We start from the raw sequence: 24332 nt of genomic DNA, 5'->3' as shown, positions 1-24332 counted from the left end.
TATTTCTTAGGAACATTGTACACAATTTACAACCAGTTTTATATATATATATATATATATATATATATATATATATATATATATATATATATATATATATATATATATATATAAATAAATAAATAAAAAAAAAAAAAAAAAAAACATATATATATATATATATATATATATATATATATATATATATATATATATATATATATAGGTCAGAGCAAGAAAATGTTATGTTTTCTTCTGGGAAAAGTCTTATTTCTTTTATTTCGGCTAGAATAAAAACAGTTTTGAATTTTTTAAAAAACATTTTAAGGTCAATATTATTAGCCCCTTTAAGCAATTTTTTTCGACTGTCTATAGAACAAACCATCGTTATACAATAACTTGCCTAATTACCCTAACCAGCCTAGTTAAGCTAATTAACCTAGTTAAGCCTTTAAATGTCACTTTAAGCTGTATAGAAGTGTCTTGAAGAATATCTAGTCAAATATTATTTACTCAGTTATTAGAAATGAGTTATTAAAACTATTGTGATCAAAAATGTGTTAAAAAATATTTCCGTTAAACAGAAATTAAAAGATTATATATATATATATATATATATATATATATATATATATATATATATATATATATATATATATATATATATATATATAATGACAAAATCTGTTTTGTGTCGTGGATTAGAGTTTGCTTAAAAAAACTGGTTATCTCTGAGAAAGTATTGTTATTTTATATTATTGATGTGTTATTAGTTCAGAGGAGATTGCAAATTGTTGAATGCCATTTATAAAAAAAAATGTCTGACTACAGACTTTAATAAGATTTTATCAGACAATTATTTTTATTTGTATGATTTTATTTACTACTGTAAATATTGTTTGCTTGGTATTTATTTTGTGTTTGTGTACTCTTTTATTATTGTAACTCCCTGAAGAAAGTCTTTTGGATACTGAACACATGACTGGTATTATCTTGTATTTTAAAATTATAGCCTTGGAAACATGCATTTTCTTCAACACTATTTAAGAAATTATAAGCATTATAACATGTGCTTACACAAGTTATTTGTGTTTTTACTATAGTAAACTATAGTCACCCTTAGTGTACATGTTTTGAAGTACTTGTAAATATTCCTATGGACTTAATGTAAATGCTGCAATGGACTTTGTATTTAAAATCTTTATTGCACAGTAGTTCAGCCATGGTTATAGTACAACTTGTTGGTTTTATTTTAAACGTGGTAAAACATGGTTATGTGTATAAAAGTATGTTAATCTATTTGTATGTTTGTGAAAATATTAATAAATCTTCAACTGTTATTGAGAGTGATGTGTCGTGTTTATTATAAATAAGCAGCTGCTGCAGCTAGAGGTCCATAAGTATGAGCAAAACGCCTGAGAACAGCGCCTCCGCGGAGCGGCCGGTATTTCCGGTTGCGTCGTCCTAACGTCGGCCGGACAGCGTGTCCGATCATTTGCCGACGTCGCGGCGACATTTTGCCAATTAGCAAACGCTCCCTGAGCGACATCGCACCGATGGAATTTTGAAAATCGGCACGACGTCGGCCCAACGTATGTGTGCTGTCTGGGCAACTCATCTGAAAAACAAAGCAAAACATTACAACATTCAGACAAAGAGCAGAGAGCATAGAATCACCAAGAGGCGATACTCTAGTGCAATTTGGGAAACAAGAACGCGCTTTTTGAATACATTAAATAAAAACAAAGCCGCTGTTTGCCATTGCGACAGCAATGATATCCAATGCACGAGCGATCGCTTTCACTTCAAAATGGCCGAATCTGTTGCTCTTGAGCTGCGTCCCAAATCGCATACTTATGCACTATTTTACGCCATTTTGTAGTATAAATAGTGTAAGTAGTGTGTTCACATTGAAAACTCTCAAAATAATAAGTGCACTTTAATTACCCGGATGATGCACTCATTCAGCCGCTAAAACGAAGTGTGTAATGATGGACACTTGAGCTGCGTCCCAAATGGCACACTATACACTATGCACTCATGCACTATGTACTTATGCACTTACACACTCAACAGGATAGTATATGTATGTAGTGCTGTCCCAAATGGCACACTAATGTTTTTTTACTATGCGGAAATTCAAACCGTTTCCCTGATGACGTTTGACTGTTGCCAAATCAGTGAAATAAACGACTGAATTATCAAGTAATACCTGCCGTGAGTATAACCGCATTCACCATCCGGAGGCGCTATAATCACTCTCGTAGGAGAATTTTGCTTTCACTATCCAAAATAAATAAAGTTATTCAACATGTGCGTCCGATCGCTCCACCCCTTCCGCTACGTAAGCAAACCTGCGGTCGTTGAGTGCGTGAAGTGTCCATCATTACACACTTCATTTTAGCGGCTGAATGAGTGCATCATCCGGGTAATTAAAGTGCACTTATTATTTTGAGAGTTTTCAATGTGAACACACTACTTACACTATTTATACTACAAAATGGCGTAAAATAGTGCATAAGTATGCGATTTGGGACGCAGCTTTGCACTCAACGACCGCAGGTTTGCTTACGTAGCGGAAGGGGCGGAGCGATCGGACGCACATGTTGAATAACTTTATTTATTTTGGATAGTGAAAGCAAAATTCTCCTACGAGAGTAATTATAGCGCCTCCGGATGGTAAATGCGGCAATACTCACGGCAGGTATTACTTGATAATTCAGTCGTTTATTTCACTGATTTGGCAACAGTCAAACGTCATCAGGGAAACGGTTTGAATTTCCGCTTAGTAAAAAAACATTAGTGTGCCATTTGGGACAGCACTACATACATATACTATCCTGTTGAGTGTGTAAGTGCATAAGTACATAGTGCATGAGTGCATAGTGTATAGTGTGCCATTTGGGACGCAGCTTTGGTCATCCTAGGCTCTTTGCATAAAGTTGAATCATAACAGTTATCATGGTTTCTATTTCAAACTATAGTAAACTAAAGTTTGAAACTATAGTTTAAAATAGAAGATGAGTGGGCCTCGCTACTCCCACCCACCATAACCCTCGCAGCGAGGTCCCACTACCGGCCCCCCGTGTTTCCCTGAGGGTCCTCGGGGGTTGTTTGTTCCCTGCCTAGGGCTCAAAGGCCGCCTCGCCCCAGGGAGTGCACGGAAAAGACCGGGCGCCAGGCCGTGCCAGTATTCACTGGATGTTGCTCGGCGGCACATTTCGAGCAACAAACACGTAATATTCTTCGCGATATTGCGTTTATGTACGCAAACCGCAAGGAACTACAGCACAGACGGGCCCGGGTGAAGCATCACGAAGCGGACTTCGTGAGTTTGGCGTAGCTCCACTCGTACCGTCGGTATTGAACTCACCTTGGTCAAGTACAAACAGCTACACCGGGCGAACTGACAACGCTGACTGAGAGCACACGAGCTTTATAGGAATGCATATGCAAATTTTTACAAGGCACGTCACTGTTGTCTCGTTGTCATGGCGAGCGCTGAGGAGGGCTCACCTGATTGGAGCACAGAGACTCCGGAATTTGCGTCACGGCTAGTTGCCGTCTGCTGTTGACAAAAATATCTTAAATATAATAAATATATATTTTTACATTTTTGGTGCTCTGTAATATTCTGACATGCAGTAGAATATCGAGACAGATGAATATAATTGGAAATATGCCGAGCTAGTGTTGTTCCCATACTTATAAACTTCCGGTGACCGGTTGTTGTGAGTTTTTTTCCATTTTATACGGTTCCTTTTACAGCATTGATGTTGTGATGCAATTAAAATACATTCAGTTAAATAAACTTTGGCATTCATTTAGTTTTTCAAGCGTAAAACGAGACAAAAGACCCTTTACTCGCACTCGCCCGTCAGAATCGGCAGACTAGCGCAGACGCTCCATTGAATACAATGAGGTAAAATAAATGCTCATATTATAAAGACATGGCGGGGGAAATGTAATTTAATGCAGTGCTTCTTGTACAATCTGAGACCCACTTTATATCGGATATCACTCAGCCAGTGGAGATCGCTGATTTTTAAAGAAAACAGACCTTAAACATGCTGATTTTCCCTTTGGCAGTTAGCTGGAAGCGCTTAACCCAGGTTACTGACAAATTAAATGTCCTATTAGCATGCTTCAGCATATACCCTAAAATCCCAGAATATCTTTCGAAAAAGAGTACGGGTTTAACACCACCATCCTGGCCAAATTTACCCACTGGCCTCTGTCCATCATGGCTTTAATACTCTGTCTTCTCTCTCTGTGGTGTGCGGTCTGGTGGAAAACGGCTGCTGTCGCTTCATCCAGGTGGATGCTACAATGGTGGTAGATGAGGAGATTGCTACCCAATAAATACCAAACTAGCTAAATTTAATAATATTTCCTCTAAATGCTCATTTTGTACTCAATATGATGAAACACTAAAGCATTTATTTTGAGAGTGTACTTACTGTAAAGTGTTTTGGGTTGACTTTTCCAATTTCATTAAAAAATTCTTATTTCCAAACTTCTGTATTTCCCCAAAATTGTATTCTTTGGTTACTCTCTGAGAGTAGATCCTTCTCATTGTAAATTTATTATTGATTTATTGTTTTTTTATAGCAAAGTTTACTTCCATAAATGTTAATTTTCAAAGAAATACCCTTACTTTTTTATTTTCAGAAAGGACTTTGAAATTTATGTGAACTCTTTAAAAGACTCTAACAATTACAATTCAATTCAATTCAATTCAGCTTTATTTGTATAGCGCTTTTACAATGTAGATTGTGTCAAAGCAGCTTCACATAAATGGTCATAGTAACTGGAACAGTCATAAACAGTCATAATTACACTGCATGTAAAACACTTTCTTGGTGTAAATCATTTAAACTTGATTAATTTGCTGGAATTCTATTTATGTAACCCTCTTTGTCTCTTTGTTCATATTATATCTTTGTAATGTTCTTTCTTGCATTAAAAAAAAAAAAAAAAGTAGATGAGGAGATTCCCCCTATGTGTAAAGCGCTTTGAGTGCCAAGAAAAGCGCTATATAAATGTAAGGAATTATTATTTTTATCATAAAGCACTGTTCTACCATCATGATATAGCCAGACTAAAATAAAAATCACATTATTACGATTAGCTTAAACTACAGCAAACACTCCACTCACTGACAAACAGCCCCTTTCATAAAGATTTATTCCACAGGTCTGTCATAATCAGGCAAATATACATTAACATACAGAATATCGGCCTCTTCTGATGCGCCACACGTTAAATAACGCAATAGTTCAAGACACACGTTTGCTTTTTTTCTCTACTTAAAAGAACGATAACAATACATCATAACAAGAGCAACAAAAACAACAATAATTCATATCATAAAGATAAGCCAAGTTGTCTTTTCTAAAATTCAATATATAGCGACTCTTTTAAGGTGCACCACATGATCGGCAGGTGACTTGTTAAAGAAACTCAACAAATGTTGCACCATGACACACACACTGAAATAGACAGAGACTTTTTGCAAACGTTGTATATGTATATAAGTGTCTCTTTAAGGTCGTCTTCTGGCACTTTCTCCTGAGCGCGTCCGGCTCGGCTGTGTTTCTAAAGTTAAAGCAGTCTGTTTTTGTTGGTTTGGCACACATCAGGGTGGAAGCGGTGGTAGAGTAAGGCTTCTCTTCTTCTCTTCATATCCAGAAGACTCTGATATCTCATCTCTCACAGCACCTCTGCAGGAAAACAGCAGAAACACATGTGAGAAGATGATTTATTGAACTATTAAAAGCTTGCCAACAACATCTATGACTGTTATTATGAAGCTGAAAATAGAGACGCTTTGCAGAATGCCAAGGCTGCTTTTTTCAGTCATTCACACTGTCCTAAAGTCAACAAACTGCAGAAATCATCAGTTTCATGCATGGAAAATAGCTTAGAGACTCTCTTAATCATCCTTTATACATTATTTTCAAGATTTTATTTTGGGTTCAGTTTAGTTCAGTTCAGTATAATGCAAATGTCACTGCTGAAAGACGAAACACTGAAAAGCAACTCCACTGGTGCCCAGATTTGATCCATATATGATCTTACATACAGCTGAAACCAGAAGTTTACATACACTCTAAAAAAAGAAACACAACCATTTAAAAAAATGTCTGATGGTAAATGATACTAAACGTTTACTATTTTAGGTCCGTTAGGATAACCTAAATGATTTACATTTGCTAAATGCCAGAATAATGAGAGATTTTTATTTGAGAATTTTCTATTAATTTCTAGACCAGGGGTGTCAAACTCCATTCCTGGAGGGCCGAAGCCCTGCACAGTTTAGTTCCAACCCTGCTCCAACACACTTACCTGTAGGTTTCAAACAAGCCTGAAGGACTCAATTAGTTTGATCAGGTGTGTTTAATTAGGGTTGGAACTAAACTGTGCAGAGCTGCGGCCCTTTTGGAACTGAGTTTGACACCTGTGTTCTAGACAGTCAAAAGTTTACACACATTTCCTTGGTATTTTTTTTAAATCTTTGCTTTTAAACTGTTTAACTTTGGTCAAATGTTTTGGGTATTCTTCCACAAGCTCCTCACAATAGTTTGCAGGAATTTTGGCCCATTCCTCCTGACAGAATTGGTGTAACTGAATCAGATGTGTCGACTGTCTTGCTCGCACAAGCTTTTTCAACTATGCCCACAAATGTTCTATAGGATTGAGATCAGGGCTTTGTGATGGCCACTTCAAAACATTCACTCTGTTGTCCTTAATGCCCATTTTAACTAATTTGGCAGTATGCTTAGGGTCATGGTCTGTTTGGAAGACCCATTTGTGGCCAAGTTTTCATTTCCTGGCTGATGTCTTGAGATGTTGCTTCAGTATTTCTACATGATGTTCTTTCTTCATGATGCCATCTATGCTGTGAAGTGGACCAGTCCCTCCTGCAGCAAAACAGCCCCACAACATGATGCTGCCGCCCCCATACTTCACAGTTAGGATAGTGTTCATAAGCGTGTAAGCTTTCCCCTTTGTCCTCCAAATGTAACACTGGTCATTATAGCCAAACAGTTCAATCTTAGCTCCATCAGAGCACAGGACATGTCTCCAAAAATTATTCTTTTTCCCAGTGTAATTCAGCAAATTGTAATCTGGCTTTTTTGTTGATTCTGGCTTGTTGATTTTCCCATGTTGTCACACAAGGAAGCAGTGTGTGTTTGAGGTTTTCCTTAAATACTATTCTACAGTTGTGCCTCCAATTAACTAAAATGTTGTCAATTAGCCAATCAGAAACTTCCAAAAGCTTGACATCATCATCTGAGCTTTTTCAGAGGCAGAATAATCTTACTGTATGTAAACTTGACTTTCAAGAAAGGTTATAACAATTTCTCAAAAATATCTCTCTCATTATTTTGCTATTAAGCAGAACAGAAACAAATTTGATCATCCTAACTTACCTAAAAAAATAAGTTTAGTCTCATTAAAAAAAAAAAAAAATTATGTGCCTCTTTATAAAGTGTATGTAAAGGTCTGGTTTCAACTGTACGTAATCGGAACAAAATCTGATTCTACCTGCCACATGTTGAGGTTTCATAGGCCACGCCTTCATCATGAACGGTTCTCCTCCCTCGAAGGCCATGATTGGGTCGTCAGCCGGTTGACTCTGCCCACTGTTCCCACTGTGATTGGACAGCTTGATTATCTCCTCAAAGTCTGCAGCGTCTCCATTGGAGGACAGTCCATTCTGATGCTTAGTGGGCGGAGCTCCGTTAATGACCGGTGCTGCGTCCCAGGACACAGAGCTGAGGAAGACACACAAGCGGGAAAATAAGCAAAACATAATTCATGCAGCTTCATTTCAATTTCAATTCATGCAGCGTCTCGATTACCTCATTGGTGATTGGTTTGTCGCACAAGTATGAAGAGCTTCTGACGGATTTTTCTGTATTACTGCAAGACGAGAGGAAAACAACATTGTACTTTTTTATTTTAACCCTACTTACATGATATTAATAAAAGAGTGATTTTTATATATTCTCAGTACTATAAATAGATTTTTACCGCTGTCATATTCAAAGAAATGAATAAACCAGGTTAATTTTCTTTCATTGTGTGTGTTTAAGATTAGACTTAATGAAACACACACACACATCTCACCTGTGCTCCTGCGTCACTCTTACGAGTCCTCTTCATGATTTCTTCCAGACGCTAAAAATGCTAAAAACACAAACGTTAAACCAACAGTACTGAACTAAAATCTCAAATATAATTGAAGACAAAATTTTGAGCCCTCCTGTGAAATTTAAATCGTTTAAAAATATTTCCCAAGTGCTATATTTAACCATTTTTAAAAATTCATTCATTCATTTTCCTTCAGTTTAGTCCCTTTATTTATCAGAGGTCACAACAACAGAATGAACCGCCAACTTATTCAGCATATGTTTTACACAGCGGATGCCCTTCCAGCTGCAAAGCAGTACTGGGAAACATCCATAGACACTCATTCACACACACTAAGAACATTCAAACTCCACACAGAAATGCCAAATGACCCAGCCGGGACTCGAACCAGTGACCTTCTTTCTTTGAGGCGACAGTGCTAACCACTGAGCCACCGTAATGCCAGATTAGAGGTCTGCGGGGCCCGACCAGATTTATTGCAACGTGGGATTAATTTCCGGATAAAGCATGGGAGCGGTCGGTAACTGGTGTAATTTGAACGGGAGCGGGCGGTCTAACAATATCACTCCCGAGCGAGCGAGCACGCCTATGTGTGTGTGTGAATGAGAGAGCGTGATGCTGTGTTTAGCTTGATTGGTGGACTTTTATTTTACCTTCTTTCTTTCCAAGCGTTCCAGCTCCTCCTTCTGGAAGTGTTTCTCTCGTTAGATCCTCTGTTTCTCTGCTTCTTCTCGGGCTTTGGATTCAGCCTCTTCTCGCTGCCAAAGACACATAAAACCACATCATACATTCATTTATTACACATCTCTAAAATACCTAAAAGTCTAGTGCCATGTCACATATGGGACCCCACATTTGGCTGGTTAGTGTGGTCCAATAATGTCGTTTCACTATGTCCAGTCAGCTGCTTTAATCAGCTTTATCAGTGGTTATCAGTTGATAGATATGGGCCAGTAGGGGCCTTCCGCGCAGTAAATGTCACTCAGAAGGCTGTTATCGTCCATTCACATTGTTTATCAGCTATACTAATAGAGAAGAGTCCAGATCTGTTTTACATTACTGTGACGGTTAAGGTAGGGGTAGGCATTAATGAGTTATAATTAATGGGAAATTTAATAAATAATATTAATAATTCTAGTTAACTTCCGGCTGCAGCCGTATGCGATCTATAGCTGATTAACCATGTGGATGGATGATAACAGCCTTCAAATGATCTTCTTTTGCGTTCCAGCAGAAGAAAGTGAAGTCTGAGTAAAGGTTGACAGAACTTGTAGTTTTGGGTGGACTATCTCTTGACAATGGCTTCCAATATGATCATCATAGTAAAAGCTTAGAGATTATAGACACACATTCTTCTCCGGCTGTTATTAAGACTGCTGGCAGCTGCTAACACAAAAATAATCATCTACTATAGGGCCCATGGCAAGTTTCTGGAGCAATGAGTGTCGCAGAGAAAACTAGTAAAGTCAATACACACACACATACCCTCACTGGCCACTTTATTAGGTACACCTGTTCAACTGCTCGTTAACGGAGTGAACGTTATCAAGATTGGAAAAACGTTCGCTGGTCTAATAAGTCTTTATTTCTGCTGTGACATTCGGATGGCCGGGTCAGAATTTGGCGACAACAACACGAAGCAGGGATCCATCCTGCCTTGTATCAACAGTTCAGGCTGGTTGTGGTGGTCCATTCCTTTATAACAACAGTGTTAACAACAGCGATAACACACCATGTCATAAAGCGTGAATCATCTCAGACTTGTTTCTTGAACATGACAATGAGTTCACTGTACTCAAATGGCCTTCACAGTCATCAGATCTCAATCCAATAGAGCACCTTTGGGATGTGGTGAAACGGGAGATTCGCATCATGGATGTGCAGCCGACAAATCTGCAGCAGCTGTGTGATGCTATCATGTCAATATGGAGCAAAATCTCTGAGGAATATTTCCAGTACCTTGTTGAATCTATGCCATGAAGGATTAAGGCAGTTCTAAAGGCATTTAAATAAGGTGTACCTAATAAAGTGGCCGGTGAGTGTAAACAAGACGAAAAAATATTGTTTATTTTTTTTCCGGCTGTTAAAAAAAAACAAAAAAACAAAGTGACCCGAAAGCCAACATGGAAGAGATAAATGAACGAGAAAATTTGGCCAATTGAAACTTGATTCTGTCCTTCAATTGGCTTGAACTCTGGATCGCTGTAATGTAATCAGTGTCAATGAGACCGTCCGGAGTGAATGAAGGATCGCCGCACAGCACGACTCTGCAATCCTGCCTGTCACACCAGCAAACTGTTTACATTTCCAAACTGATCTAGAGGGTAACTACATCAAGACATTCAATTCACATTCAGCAAATATTCGTTTTGATGTACAGTTGAAGTCTGAATTATTCACCCCTGACTTATTAGCCCCACTGTATGTTTTTCCCCAATTTCTGTTTAACGGAGAGCAGATTTTCTGAACACATTTCTGAACATAATAGTTTTAATAACTCATTTATAATAATGACACGCCATGAAGACAGTCCATATTATTTGACAAGACATTTCTCAATATTCAGCTTAAAGTGAGATTTAAAGGGTTAACTAGGTTATTCAGGCAAGTTAGGGTAATTAGGCAAGTCATTGTATAACAATGGTTTGTTCTGTAGACTATCCAAAAAATATTGCTTAAGAGGTCTAATAACATTGACCTTAAAATGGTTTGAAAAAAATTAAAAACTGTTTTTCTTCTAGCCAAATATATATATATATATATATATATATATATATATATATATATATATATATATATATATGTGTGTGTGTGTGTGTGTGTGTGTGTGAAACCATTAAACAAAGCAATTCGTATTCAAGCGAAACGGCTGATGGAAACATGCTGCGAGAGAGACTTTTACAGTCTATGGAGAGAGAGCACATTTAAATACAGAGGTCCAAATTACAACACATACAGAGAGTTTAGATGCAAATAAATGCACCACACACACACATTAGCTTATCAACAGCAACCGAAACAGCCCCACAACAAACACAGTCAATTCTCAGTTGTCTTTACACCTTGCACTGGCTTTTGGGAAATTGTTCAATGAGGCTTTGTAGCCAGATTTATACTGACACAACATACTGTACTGCTGGATGGGAATTTAAAGGTCAAAGATTAAAGGCAAACATGAACTTTGCATCCAGAGCCTCATCAGCCAGTTCAGTTCAGACTTTGGGATCAAATAATAAAAATCTGCATTATTTATGGGCTTTTAATATTCTTGTAATATTTATTAAATGCAACACAGCAATATTTCTATGGCGATCTTTATCATTTTAAAACTGATTGCTTATTCAAGTTAAGCCTTTTATCTAATATTCAATGTTCACTTTTTATTTTAATTGTAGTTTACTGCAGGTATTAGTAATCTTGCTAGGTTTTCTTGCAATTTATGTTTAATATTGAAATTGAATTATGTTTATTTATTATATATTTAAATAAGTCAATCAATAAGTCGATCATGATTTCATAATATGGGTTTACGATTTACCTGAAATCTTATACAAAGGTACTATAGGCTATTTCAGTACTTATATTAATTTAAGTATATGTCTTAAACTTAAACATTTGTCACCTTTCTAAGACGACAAATCTGACGAGAAACACCTGAGGGAAAAACCTGAGGCAAGACTTGAAGCTCTAAAAGATAATATTCATAAAATGAAATGCAACCGGAGAGCAGTTTTTGTGGACTCTATCTGTCACTCATTAGTATCCTGTTCTCTCCTGTCATGCCAAAATTAATATAAGCCCGTCTGGCAGCGTCCACTCCAGCCATAACTCACCTTATATCTGTTATCAAGCATATAAAAATACAGCTCCTGAGATGAAGAGCATCTGACAGTCAGGGCTTATGATGAAACTTCTGTTCAGACAATGATCTGAGGACAGCAGCGATGTTTACGAGCGAGCTAAATGCTGCATTGTGTAACTTAACTATAGTACACAGACGGCACTGTTACTTCATATGTGCTTAAATATCACTCTGAAATAACGCAAACACTCTCAAAGTGCGTAAAAGAATATTAAGAGTTGAGCATGATACGTGAATACTAGTTAGCGTCCATAGATATATACGTCAAATGTCGCCTACCCTAACGTTGTGTTTTGGACGGAATGCGTCAACAGATCCGCCATTTTAGTACAGGGTAACGCTCCTTTGAAATTAACGCTTCTTTTAAACGAGCGCCATCTAGCGGTCACATAATCTAATGACTATTATGAACTTATTTTATAAATACATATAACTTGACATTAACTTTTTTCTTACCAACCCCACTGGTCTTTTTCACAAGACAAAATTTTATTGTTGGAAACTGTGTTTTATATATATCTATATTTGACTTTTGCATGCTTGAGGAAGAGACGTTTACTTGATTTGGGTTATTAAATAACTCATACTACCAATATTATGATATAGGTTGCCTATTTCTGCTGTATTCACCCTAAAACCTACAGTATAGGTTGACATAAAACCAATGACAACACCCATTCTTGTCTTAAGATATTTTAAGCAATTTTTTGAATAACAGTAAGTTCATGACATGTTACATAAATAGTAAATCTGCTGGTTTTAAACATACAGCATAATAATAAATACAGGTATGTAACAACCATAACATTACTCTTATGTCTTAGGACAAATATGATTATCTTTTGATTACCTACACTAAATGTTGACTATTGAAGGTACATTTATAACAACTATTTATTTGTAGACTAAGTTACTGTATTATCAAACCATGTTGCATACAAATGCATTCAACAGACTTAAATGACTGTGTATTGCTGTAGAAGACAAATAAAACACGAGACAGGTGTTTAGGAAGAGTATAGTTTATTTTGTTTGAGCTGCAAACTTATCTAAACAAGACAAACTCTCAGAAAACAGACCGAAAACATTATGATGCGCGCGCTCGTGGAGATGACCCTCGGTCGTCTTCAACTGTTGTCTTCAATAGTCCTTCTTTGCTCAACAACTCATCTGAAAAACAAAGCAAAACATTACAACATTCAGACAAAGAGCAGAGAGCATAGAATCACCAAGAGGCGATACTCTAGTGCAATTTGGGAAACAATAACGCGCTTTTTGAATACATTAAATAAAAACAAAGCCGCTGTTTGCCATTGCGACAGCAATGATATCCAATGCACGAGCGATCGCTTTCACTTCAAAATGGCCGAATCTGTTGCTCTTGGTCATCCTAGGCTCTTTGCATAAAGTTAAATCATAACAGTTATCATGGTTTCTATTTCAAACTATAGTAAACTAAAGTTTGAAACTATAGTTTAAAATAGAAGATGAGTGGGCCTCGCTACTCCCACCCACCATAACCCTCGCAGCGAGGTCCCACTACCGGCCCCCCGTGTTTCCCTGAGGGTCCTCGGGGGTTGTTTGTTCCCTGCCTAGGGCTCAAAGGCCGCCTCGCCCCAGGGAGTGCACGGAAAAGACCGGGCGCCAGGCCGTGCCAGTATTCACTGGATGTTGCTCGGCGGCACATTTCGAGCAACAAACACGTAATATTCTTCGCGATATTGCGTTTATGTACGCAAACCGCAAGGAACTACAGCACAGACGGGCCCGGGTGAAGCATCACGAAGCGGACTTCGTGAGTTTGGCGTAGCTCCACTCGTACCGTCGGTATTGAACTCACCTTGGTCAAGTACAAACAGCTACACCGGGCGAACTGACAACGCTGACTGAGAGCACACGAGCTTTATAGGAATGCATATGCAAATTTTTACAAGGCACGTCACTGTTGTCTCGTTGTCATGGCGAGCGCTGAGGAGGGCTCACCTGATTGAAGCACAGAGTCTGCTGTTGACAAAAATATCTTAAATATAATAAATATATATTTTTACATTTTTGGTGCTCTGTAATATTCTGACATGCAGTAGAATATCGAGACAGATGAATATAATTGGATATATGCCGAGCTAGTGTTGTTCCCATACTTATAAACTTCCGGTGACCGGTTGTTGTGAGTTTTTTTCCATTTTATACGGTTCCTTTTACAGCATTGATGTTGTGATGCAATTAAAATACATTCAGTTAAATAAACTTTGGCATTCATTTAGTTTTTCAAGCGTAAAACGAGACAAAAGACCCTTTACTCGCACTCGCCCGTCAGAATCGGCAGACTAGCGCAGACGCTCCATTGAATACAATGAGGTAAAATAAATGCTCATATTATAAAGACATGGCGGGGGAAATGTAATTTCATGCAGTGCTTCTTGTACAATCTGAGACCCACTTTATATCGGATATCACTCAGCAAGTGGAGATCGCTGATTTTTAAAGAAAACAGACCTTAAACATGCTGATTTTCCCTTTGGCAGTTTGATGGAAGCGCTTAACCCAGGTTACTGACAAATTAAATGTCCTATTAGCATGCTTCAGCATATACCCTAAAATCCCAGAATATCTTTCGAAAAAGAGTACGGGTTTAACACCACCATCCTGGCCAAATTTACCCACTGGCCTCTGTCCATCATGGCTTTAATACTCTGTCTTCTCTCTCTGTGGTGTGCGGTCTGGTGGAAAACGGCTGCTGTCGCTTCATCCAGGTGGATGCTACAATGGTGGTAGATGAGGAGATTGCTACCCAATAAATACCAAACTAGCTAAATTTAATAATATTTCCCCTAAATGCTCATTTTGTACTCAATATGATGAAACACTAAAGCATTTATTTTGAGAGTGTACTTACTGTAAAGTGTTTTGGGTTGACTTTTCCAATTTCATTAAAAAATTCTTATTTCCAAACTTCTGTATTTCCCCAAAATTGTATTCTTTGGTTACTCTCTGAGTGTAGATCCTTCTCATTGTAAATTTATTATTGATTTATTGTTTTTTTATAGCAAAGTTTTACTTCCATAAATGTTAATTTTCAAAGAAATACCCTTACTTTTTTATTTTCAGAAAGGACTTTGAAATTTATGTGAACTCTTTAAAAGACTCTAACAATTACAATTCAATTCAATTCACCTTTATTTGTATAGTGCTTTTACAATGTAGATTGTGTCAAAGCAGCTTCACATAAATGGTCATAGTAACTGGAACAGTCATAAACAGTCATAATTACACTGCATGTAAAACGCTTTCTTGGTGTAAATCATTTAAACTTGATTAATTTGCTGGAATTCTATTTATGTAACCCTCTTTGTCTCTTTGTTCATATTATATCTTTGTAATGTCCTTTCTTGCATTAAAAAAAAAAAAGTAGATGAGGAGATTCCCCCTATGTGTAAAGCGCTTTGAGTGCCAAGAAAAGCGCTATATAAATGTAAGGAATTATTATTTTTATTATAAAGCACTGTTCTACCATCATGATATAGCCAGACTAAAATAAAAATCACATTATTACGATTAGCTTAAACTACAGCAAACACTCCACTCACTGACAAACAGCCCCTTTCATAAAGATTTATTCCACAGGTCTGTCATAATCAGGCAAATATACATTAACATACAGAATATCGGCCTCTTCTGATGCGCCACACGTTAAATAACGCAATAGTTCAAGACACACGTTTGCTTTTTTTCTCTACTTGAACGATAACAATACATCATAACAAGAGCAACAACAACAACAATAATTCATATCATAAAGATAAGCCAAGTTGTCTTTTCTAAAATTCAATATATAGTGTGCAAAAGGCGAATAAAGAAAGTGAAAGCATGTTGTTGCGGATGGTGCCCGGAGGACTTTTATTATGAAAGTATAGATCGCCGCTGGCCGGAAAAAAAAGTGCTTTCACTCTAGCGATCGCTAGATCATCGCAGCCATTGCTCACGTGCAGTCCTCCATCTGTTAAGAGCCACAGACGGACACTGCAGCTCCCTTTCGTGACAGAAGATTGTTTATGGTGTTGTGTGCGTCCTATAAGAGTGAGTAGCAGTCCGGATGGCATGTAAATAGAATGAGAGAACATTCCAAACGTGATGCTTGTGTTAAATCATTACAGTGCTTAGCATAGCAGGCTAAAGCTCTCATGTCTAGTTATGAGTGAAGACATTTAATGTTTACTGTTATATAATATGTTTATGGTTCACTTTGTTCTTGTTTATGGGGAGCAGCCTATATTGTGAATGTGACTTATCGATGTAAGAGTTTAATTTAGTTTTATACTTTGTGTGTTTCAGAGAAACCACACCCCCTATAAACCCTACAAACATCCCTAAGTGCTCAGATCAAGGATCTAGTGTTTCAGTTCATACAAGCAAGCGCACGCCAAGTCATCTTCTCATTGGCCTAAATGTTGATGTACTAAGCCCTACGGACTTCAGTGGATGCTTTAAAGCTGCTCTGCCCATACTATCAATGTTTGCTGCTGGATTAGAGCTCACTCCCCATCCTGTTAATTCTTACTGATTGATAGCTGTACAGGCTGGCTCCCCCCCTTTGTGGACAATTTGCAGTTTGCAATAAACCCTGTTTAACTTGACCTCATCTCTCTGTCGTGTTCTAACCGACACCCCTGGTTCGCTACGCTCCCTTTAACTAGCCCTAACGGCAAGGTAGTCTTCACTACATATAGCGACTCTTTTAAGGTGCACCACATGATCGGCAGGTGACTTGTTAAAGAAACTCAACAAATGTTGCACCATGACATACACACTGAAATAGACAGAGACTTTTTGCAAACGTTGTATATGTATATAAGTGTCTCTTTAAGGTCGTCTTCTGGCACTTTCTCCTGAGCGCGTCCGGCTTGGCTGTGTTTCTAAAGTTAAAGCAGTCTTTGTTGTTAAAAGCAGTTTGTTTGTTGTTAAAGCAGTTTTTGTTGGTTTGGCACACATCAGGGTGGAAGCGGTGGTAGAGTAAGGCTTCTCTTCTTCTCTTCATATCCAGAAGACTCTGATATCTCATCTCTCACAGCACCTCTGCAGGAAAACAGCAGAAACACATGTGAGAAGATGATTTATTGAACTATTAAAAGCTTGCCAACAACATCTATGACTGTTATTATGAAGCTGAAAATAGAGACGCTTTGCAGAATGCCAAGGCTGCTTTTTTCAGTCATTCACACTGTCCTAAAGTCAACAAACTGCAGAAATCATCAGTTTCATGCATGGAAAATAGCTTAGAGACTCTCTTAATCATCCTTTATACATTATTTTCAAGATTTTATTTTGGGTTCAGTTTAGTTCAGTTCAGTATAATGTAAATGTCACTGCTGAAAGACGAAACACTGAAAAGCAACTCCACTGGTGCCCAGATTTGATCCATATATGATCTTACATACAGCTGAAACCAGAAGTTTACATACACTCTAAAAAAAGAAACACAACCATTTAAAAAAATGTCTGATGGTAAATGATACTAAACGTTTACTATTTTAGGTCCGTTAGGATAACCTAAATGATTTACATTTGCTAAATGCCAGAATAATGAGAGATTTTTATTTGAGAATTTTCTATTAATTTCTAGACCAGGGGTGTCAAACTCAATTCCTGGAGGGCCGAAGCCCTGCACAGTTTAGTTCCAACCCTGCTCCAACACACTTACCTGTAGGTTTCAAACAAGCCTGAAGGACTCAATTAGTTTGATCAGGTGTGTTTAATTAGGGTTGGAACTAAACTGTGCAGAGCTGCGGCCCTTTTGGAACTGAGTTTGACACCTGTGTTCTAGACAGTCAAAAGTTTACACACATTTCCTTGGTATTTTTTTAAATCTTTGCTTTTAAACTGTTTAACTTTGGTCAAATGTTTTGGGTATTCTTCCACAAGCTCCTCACAATAGTTTGCAGGAATTTTGGCCCATTCCTCCTGACAGAATTGGTGTAACTGAATCAGATGTGTCGACTGTCTTGCTTGCACAAGCTTTTTCAACTATGCCCACAAATGTTCTATAGGATTGAGATCAGGGCTTTGTGATGGCCACTTCAAAACATTCACTCTGTTGTCCTTACAGCACATTTGAACTAATTTGGCAGTATGCTTAGGGTCATGGTCTGTTTGGAAGACCCATTTGTGGCCAAGTTTTCATTTCCTGGCTGATGTCTTGAGATGTTGCTTCAGTATTTCTACATGATGTTCTTTCTTCATGATGCCATCTATGCTGTGAAGTGGACCAGTCCCTCCTGCAGCAAAACAGCCCCACAACATGATGCTGCCGCCCCCATACTTCACAGTTAGGATAGTGTTCATAAGCGTGTAAGCTTTCCCCTTTGTCCTCCAAATGTAACACTGGTCATTATAGCCAAACAGTTCAATCTTAGCTCCATCAGAGCACAGGACATGTCTCCAAAAATTATTCTTTTTCCCAGTGTAATTCAGCAAATTGTAATCTGGCTTTTTTGTTGATTCTGGCTTGTTGATTGTCCCATGTTGTCACACAAGGAAGCAGTGTGTGTTTGAGGTTTTCCTTAAATACTATTCTACAGTTGTGCCTCCAATTAACTCAAATGTTGTCAATTAGCCAATCAGAAACTTCCAAAAGCTTGACATCATCATCTGAGCTTTTTCAGAGGCAGAATAATCTTACTGTATGTAAACTTGACTTTTAAGAAAGGTTATAACAATTTCTCAAAAATATCTCTCTCATTATTTTGCTATTAAGCAGAACAGAAACAAATTTGATCATCCTAACTTACCTAAAAAAATAAGTTTAGTCTCATTAAAAAAAAAAAAAAATTATGTGCCTCTTTATAAAGTGTATGTAAACGTCTGGTTTCAACTGTACGTAATCGGAACAAAATCTGACTCTACCTGCCACATGTTGAGGTTTCATAGGCCTCGCCTTCATCATGAACGGTTCTCCTCCCTCGAAGGCCATGATTGGGTCGTCAGCCGGTTGACTCTGCCCACTGTTCCCACTGTGATTGGACAGCTTGATTATCTCCTCAAAGTCTGCAGCGTCTCCATTGGAGGACAGTCCATTCTGATGCTTAGTGGGCGGAGCTCCGTTAATGACCGGTGCTGCGTCCCAGGACACAGAGCTGAGGAAGACACACAAGCGGGAAAATAAGCAAAACATAATTCATGCAGCTTCATTTCAATTTCAATTCATGCAGCGTCTCGATTACCTCATTGGTGATTGGTTTGTCGCACCAGTATGAAGAGCTTCTGACGGATTTTTCTGTATTACTGCAAGACGAGAGGAAAACAACATTGTACTTTTTTATTTTAACCCTACTTACATGATATTAATAAAAGAGTGATTTTTATATATTCTCAGTACTATAAATAGATTTTCACCGCTGTCATATTCAAAGAAATGAATAAACCAGGTTAATTTTCTTTCATTGTGTGTGTTTAAGATTAGACTTAATGAAACACACACACATCTCTCCTGTGCTCCTGCGTCACTCTTACGAGTCCTCTTCATGATTTCTTCCAGACGCTAAAAATGCTAAAAACACAAACGTTAAACCAACAGTACTGAACTAAAATCTCAAATATAATTGAAGACAAAATTTTGAGCCCTCCTGTGAAATTTAAATCGTTTAAAAATATTTCCCAAGTGCTATATTTAACCATTTTTAAAAATTCATTCATTCATTTTCCTTCAGTTTAGTCCCTTTATTTATCAGAGGTCACAACAACAGAATGAACCGCCAACTTATTCAGCATATGTTTTACACAGCGGATGCCCTTCCAGCTGCAAAGCAGTACTGGGAAACATCCATAGACACTCATTCACACACACTAAGAACATTCAAACTCCACACAGAAATGCCAAATGACCCAGCCGGGACTCGAACCAGTGACCTTCTTTCTTTGAGGCGACAGTGCTAACCACTGAGCCACCGTAATGCCAGATTAGAGGTCTGCGGGGCCCGACCAGATTTATTGCAACGTGGGATTAATTTCCGGATAAAGCATGGGAGCGGTCGGTAACTGGTGTAATTTGAACGGGAGCGGGCGGTCTAACAAAATCACTCCCGAGCGAGCGAGCACGCCTATGTGTGTGTGTGAATGAGAGAGCGTGATGCTGTGTTTAGCTTGATTGGTGGACTTTTATTTTACCTTCTTTCTTTCCAAGCGTTCCAGCTCCTCCTTCTGGAAGTGTTTCTCTCGTTCGATCCTCTGTTTCTCTGCTTCTTCTCGGGCTTTGGATTCAGCCTCTTCTCGCTGCCAAAGACACATAAAACCACATCATACATTCATTTATTACACATCTCTAAAATACCTAAAGGTCTAGTGCCATGTCACATATGGGACCCCACATTTGGCTGGTTAGTGTGGTCCAATAATGTCGTTTCACCATGTCCAGTCAGCTGCTTTAATCAGCTTTATCAGTGGTTATCAGTTGATAGATATGGGCCAGTAGGGGCCTTCCGCGCAGTAAATGTCACTCAGAAGGCTGTTATCGTCCATTCACATTGTTAATCAGCTATACTAATAGAGAAGAGTCCAGATCTGTTTTACATTACTGTGACAGTTAAGGTAGGGGTAGGCATTAATGAGTTATAATTAATGGGAAATTTAATAAATAATATTAATAATTCTAGTTAACTTCCGGCTGCAGCCGTATGCGATCTATAGCTGATTAACCATGTGGATGGATGATAACAGCCTTCAAATGATCTTCTTTTGCGTTCCAGCAGAAGAAAGTGAAGTCTGAGTAAAGGTTGACAGAACTTGTAGTTTTGGGTGGACTATCTCTTGACAATGGCTTCCAATATGATCATCATAGTAAAAGCTTAGAGATTATAGACACACACTCTTCTCCGGCTGTTATTAAGACTGCTGGCAGCTGCTAACACAAAAATAATCATCTACTATAGGGCCCATGGCAAGTTTCTGGAGCAATGAGTGTCGCAGAGAAAACTAGTAAAGTCAATAGACACACACATACCCTCACTGGCCACTTTATTAGGTACACCTGTTCAACTGCTCGTTAACGGAGTGAACGTTATCAAGATTGGAAAAACGTTCGCTGGTCTAATAAGTCTTTATTTCTGCTGCGACATTCAGATGGCCGGGTCAGAATTTGGCGACAACAACACGAAGCAGGGATCCATCCTGCCTTGTATCAACGGTTCAGGCTGGTTGTGGTGGTCCATTCCTTTATAACAACAGTGTTAACAACAGCGATAACACACCATGTCATAAAGCGTGAATCATCTCAGACTTGTTTCTTGAACATGACAATGAGTTCACTGTACTCAAATGGCCTTCACAGTCATCAGATCTCAATCCAATAGAGCACCTTTGGGATGTGGGGAAACGGGAGATTCGCATCATGGATGTGCAGCCGACAAATCTGCAGCAGCTGTGTGATGCTATCATGTCAATATGGAGCAAAATCTCTGAGGAATATTTCCAGTACCTTGTTGAATCTATGCCATGAAGGATTAAGGCAGTTCTAAAGGCATTTAAATAAGGTGTACCTAATAAAGTGGCCGGTGAGTGTAAACAAGATGAAAAAATACTGTTTATTTTTTTCCGGCTGTTAAAAAAAAAACAAAAAAACAAAGTGACCCGAAAGCCAACATGGAAAAGTTAAATGAACGAGAAAATTTGGCCAATTGAAACTTGATTCTGTCCTTCAATTGGCTTGAACTCTGGATCGCTGTAATGTAATCAGTGTCAATGAGACCGTCCGGAGTGAATGAAGGATCGCCGCACAGCACGACTCTGCAATCCTGCCTGTCACACCAGCAAACTGTTTACATTTCCAAACTGATCTAGAGGGTAACTACATCAAGACATTCAATTCACATTCAGCAAATATTCGTTTTGATGTACAGTTGAAGTCTGAATTATTCACCCCTGACTTATTAGCCCCACTGTATGTTTTTCCCCAATTTCTGTTTAACGGAGAGCAGATTTTCTGAACACATTTCTGAACATAATAGTTTTAATAACTCATTTATAATAATGACACGCCATGAAGACAGTCCATATTATTTGACAAGACATTTCTCAATATTCAGCTTAAAGTGAGATTTAAAGGGTTAGCTAGGTTATTCAGGCAAGTTAGGGTAATTAGGCAAGTCATTGTATAACAGTGGTTTGTTCTGTAGACTATCCAAAAAATATTGCTTAAGAGGGCTAATAACATTGACCTTAAAATGGTTTGAAAAAAATTAAAAACTGTTTTTCTTCTAGCCAAATATATATATATGTGTGTATAATATATGTGTGTATATATATGTGTGTGTGAAACCATTAAACAAAGCAATTCGTATTCAAGCGAAACGACTGATGGAAACATGCTGCGAGAGAGACTTTTACAGTCTATGGAGAGAGAGCACATTTAAATACAGAGGTCCAAAATACAACACATACAGAGAGTTTAGATGCAAATAAATGCACCACACACACACACACATTAGCTTATCAACAGCAACCGAAACAGCCCCACAACAAACACAGTCAATTCTCAGTTGTCTTTACACCTTGCACTGGCTTTTGGGAAATTGTTCAATGAGGCTTTATAGCCAGATTTATACTGACACAACATACTGTACTGCTGGATGGGAATTTAAAGGTCAAAGATTAAAGGCAAACATGAACTTTGCATCCAGAGCCTCATCAGCCAGTTCAGTTCAGACTTTGGGATCAAATAATAAAAATCTGCATTATTTATGGGCTTTTAATATTCTTGTAATATTTATTAAATGCAACACAGCAATATTTCTATGGCAATCTTTATCATTTTAAAACTGATTGCTTATTCAAGTTAAGCCTTTCATCTAATATTCAATGTTCACTTTTTATTTTAATTGTAGTTTACTGCAGGTATTAGTAATCTTGCTAGGTTTTCTTGCAATTTATGTTTAATATTGAAATTGAATTATGTTTATTTATTATATATTTAAATAAGTCAATCAATAAGTCGATCATGATTTCATAATGGGTTTACGATTTACCTGAAATCTTATACAAAGGTACTATAGGTTATTTCAGTACTTATATTAATTTAAGTATATGTCTTAAACTTAAACATTTGTCACATTTCTAAGACGACAAATCTGACGAGAAACACCTGAGGGAAAAACCTGAGGCAAGACTTGAAGCTCTAAAAGATAATATTCATCAAATGAAATGCAACCGGAGAGCAGTTTTTGTGGACTCTATCTGTCACTCATTAGTATCCTGTTCTCTCCTGTCATGCCAAAATTAATATAAGCCCGTCTGGCAGCGTCCACTCCAGCCATAACTCACCTTATATCTGTTATCAAGCATATAAAAATACAGCTCCTGAGATGAAGAGCATCTGACAGTCATGGCTTATGATGAAACTTCTGCTCAGACAATGATCTGAGGACAGCAGCGATATTTACGAGCGAGCTAAATGCTGCATTGTGTAGCTATAGTACACAGACGGCACTGTTACTTCATATGTGCTTAAATATCTCTCTGAAATAACGCAAACACTCTCAAAGTGCGTAAAAGAATATTAAGAGTTGAGCATGATACGTGAATACTAGTTAGCGTCCATAGATATATACGTCAAATGTCGCCTACCCTAATGTTGTGTTTTGGACGGAATGCGTCAACAGATCCGCCATTTTAGTACAGGGTAACGCTCCTTTAAAATTAACGCTTCTTTTAAACGAGCGCCATCTAGCGGTCACATAATCTAATGACTATTATGAACTTATTTTATAAATACATATAACCTGACATTAACTTTTTTTCTTACCAACCCCACTGGTCTTTTTCACAAGACAAAATTTTATTGTTGGAAACTGTGTTTTATATATATCTATATTTGACTTTTGCATGCTTGAGGAAGAGACGTTTTACTTGATTTGGGTCATTAAATAACTCATACTACCAATATTATGATATAGGTTGCCTATATCTGCTGTATTCACCCTAAAACCTACAGTAGGTTGACATAAAACCAATGACAACACCCATTCTTGTCTTAAGATATTTTAAGCAATTTTTTGAATAACAGTAAGTTCATGACATGTTACATAAATAGTAAATCTGCTGGTTTTAAACATACAGCATAATAATAAATACAGGTATGCAACAACCATAACATTACTCTTATGTCTTAGGACAAATATGATTAACTTTTGATTACCTACACTAAATGTTGACTATTGAAGGTACATTTATAACAACTATTTATTTGTAGACTACTGTATTATCAAACCATGTTGCATACAAATGCATCAACAGACTTAAATGACAGTGTATTGCTGTAGAAGACAAATAAACAACGAGACAGGTG

General features: G+C 37.7%; 1 long non-coding RNA gene across 1 annotated transcript; it reads left to right on the top strand.

The window, feature by feature from the left end:
* The first annotated feature begins 15946 nt into the window (after positions 1–15946).
* LOC141386337 (uncharacterized) lies at positions 15947–19366 on the top strand. Its single transcript, XR_012408136.1, has 2 exons — positions 15947–16078; positions 16334–19366. It is a non-coding gene; the product is annotated as an uncharacterized lncRNA (long non-coding RNA).
* The last annotated feature ends 4966 nt before the right edge of the window (positions 19367–24332 follow it).

Source organism: Danio rerio, chromosome 6 (genome assembly GCF_049306965.1).
Source record: "Danio rerio strain Tuebingen ecotype United States chromosome 6, GRCz12tu, whole genome shotgun sequence".
Classification (NCBI taxonomy): Eukaryota; Metazoa; Chordata; class Actinopteri; order Cypriniformes; family Danionidae; genus Danio; species Danio rerio.
This window is presented reverse-complemented; position numbering and strand designations above follow the sequence as displayed.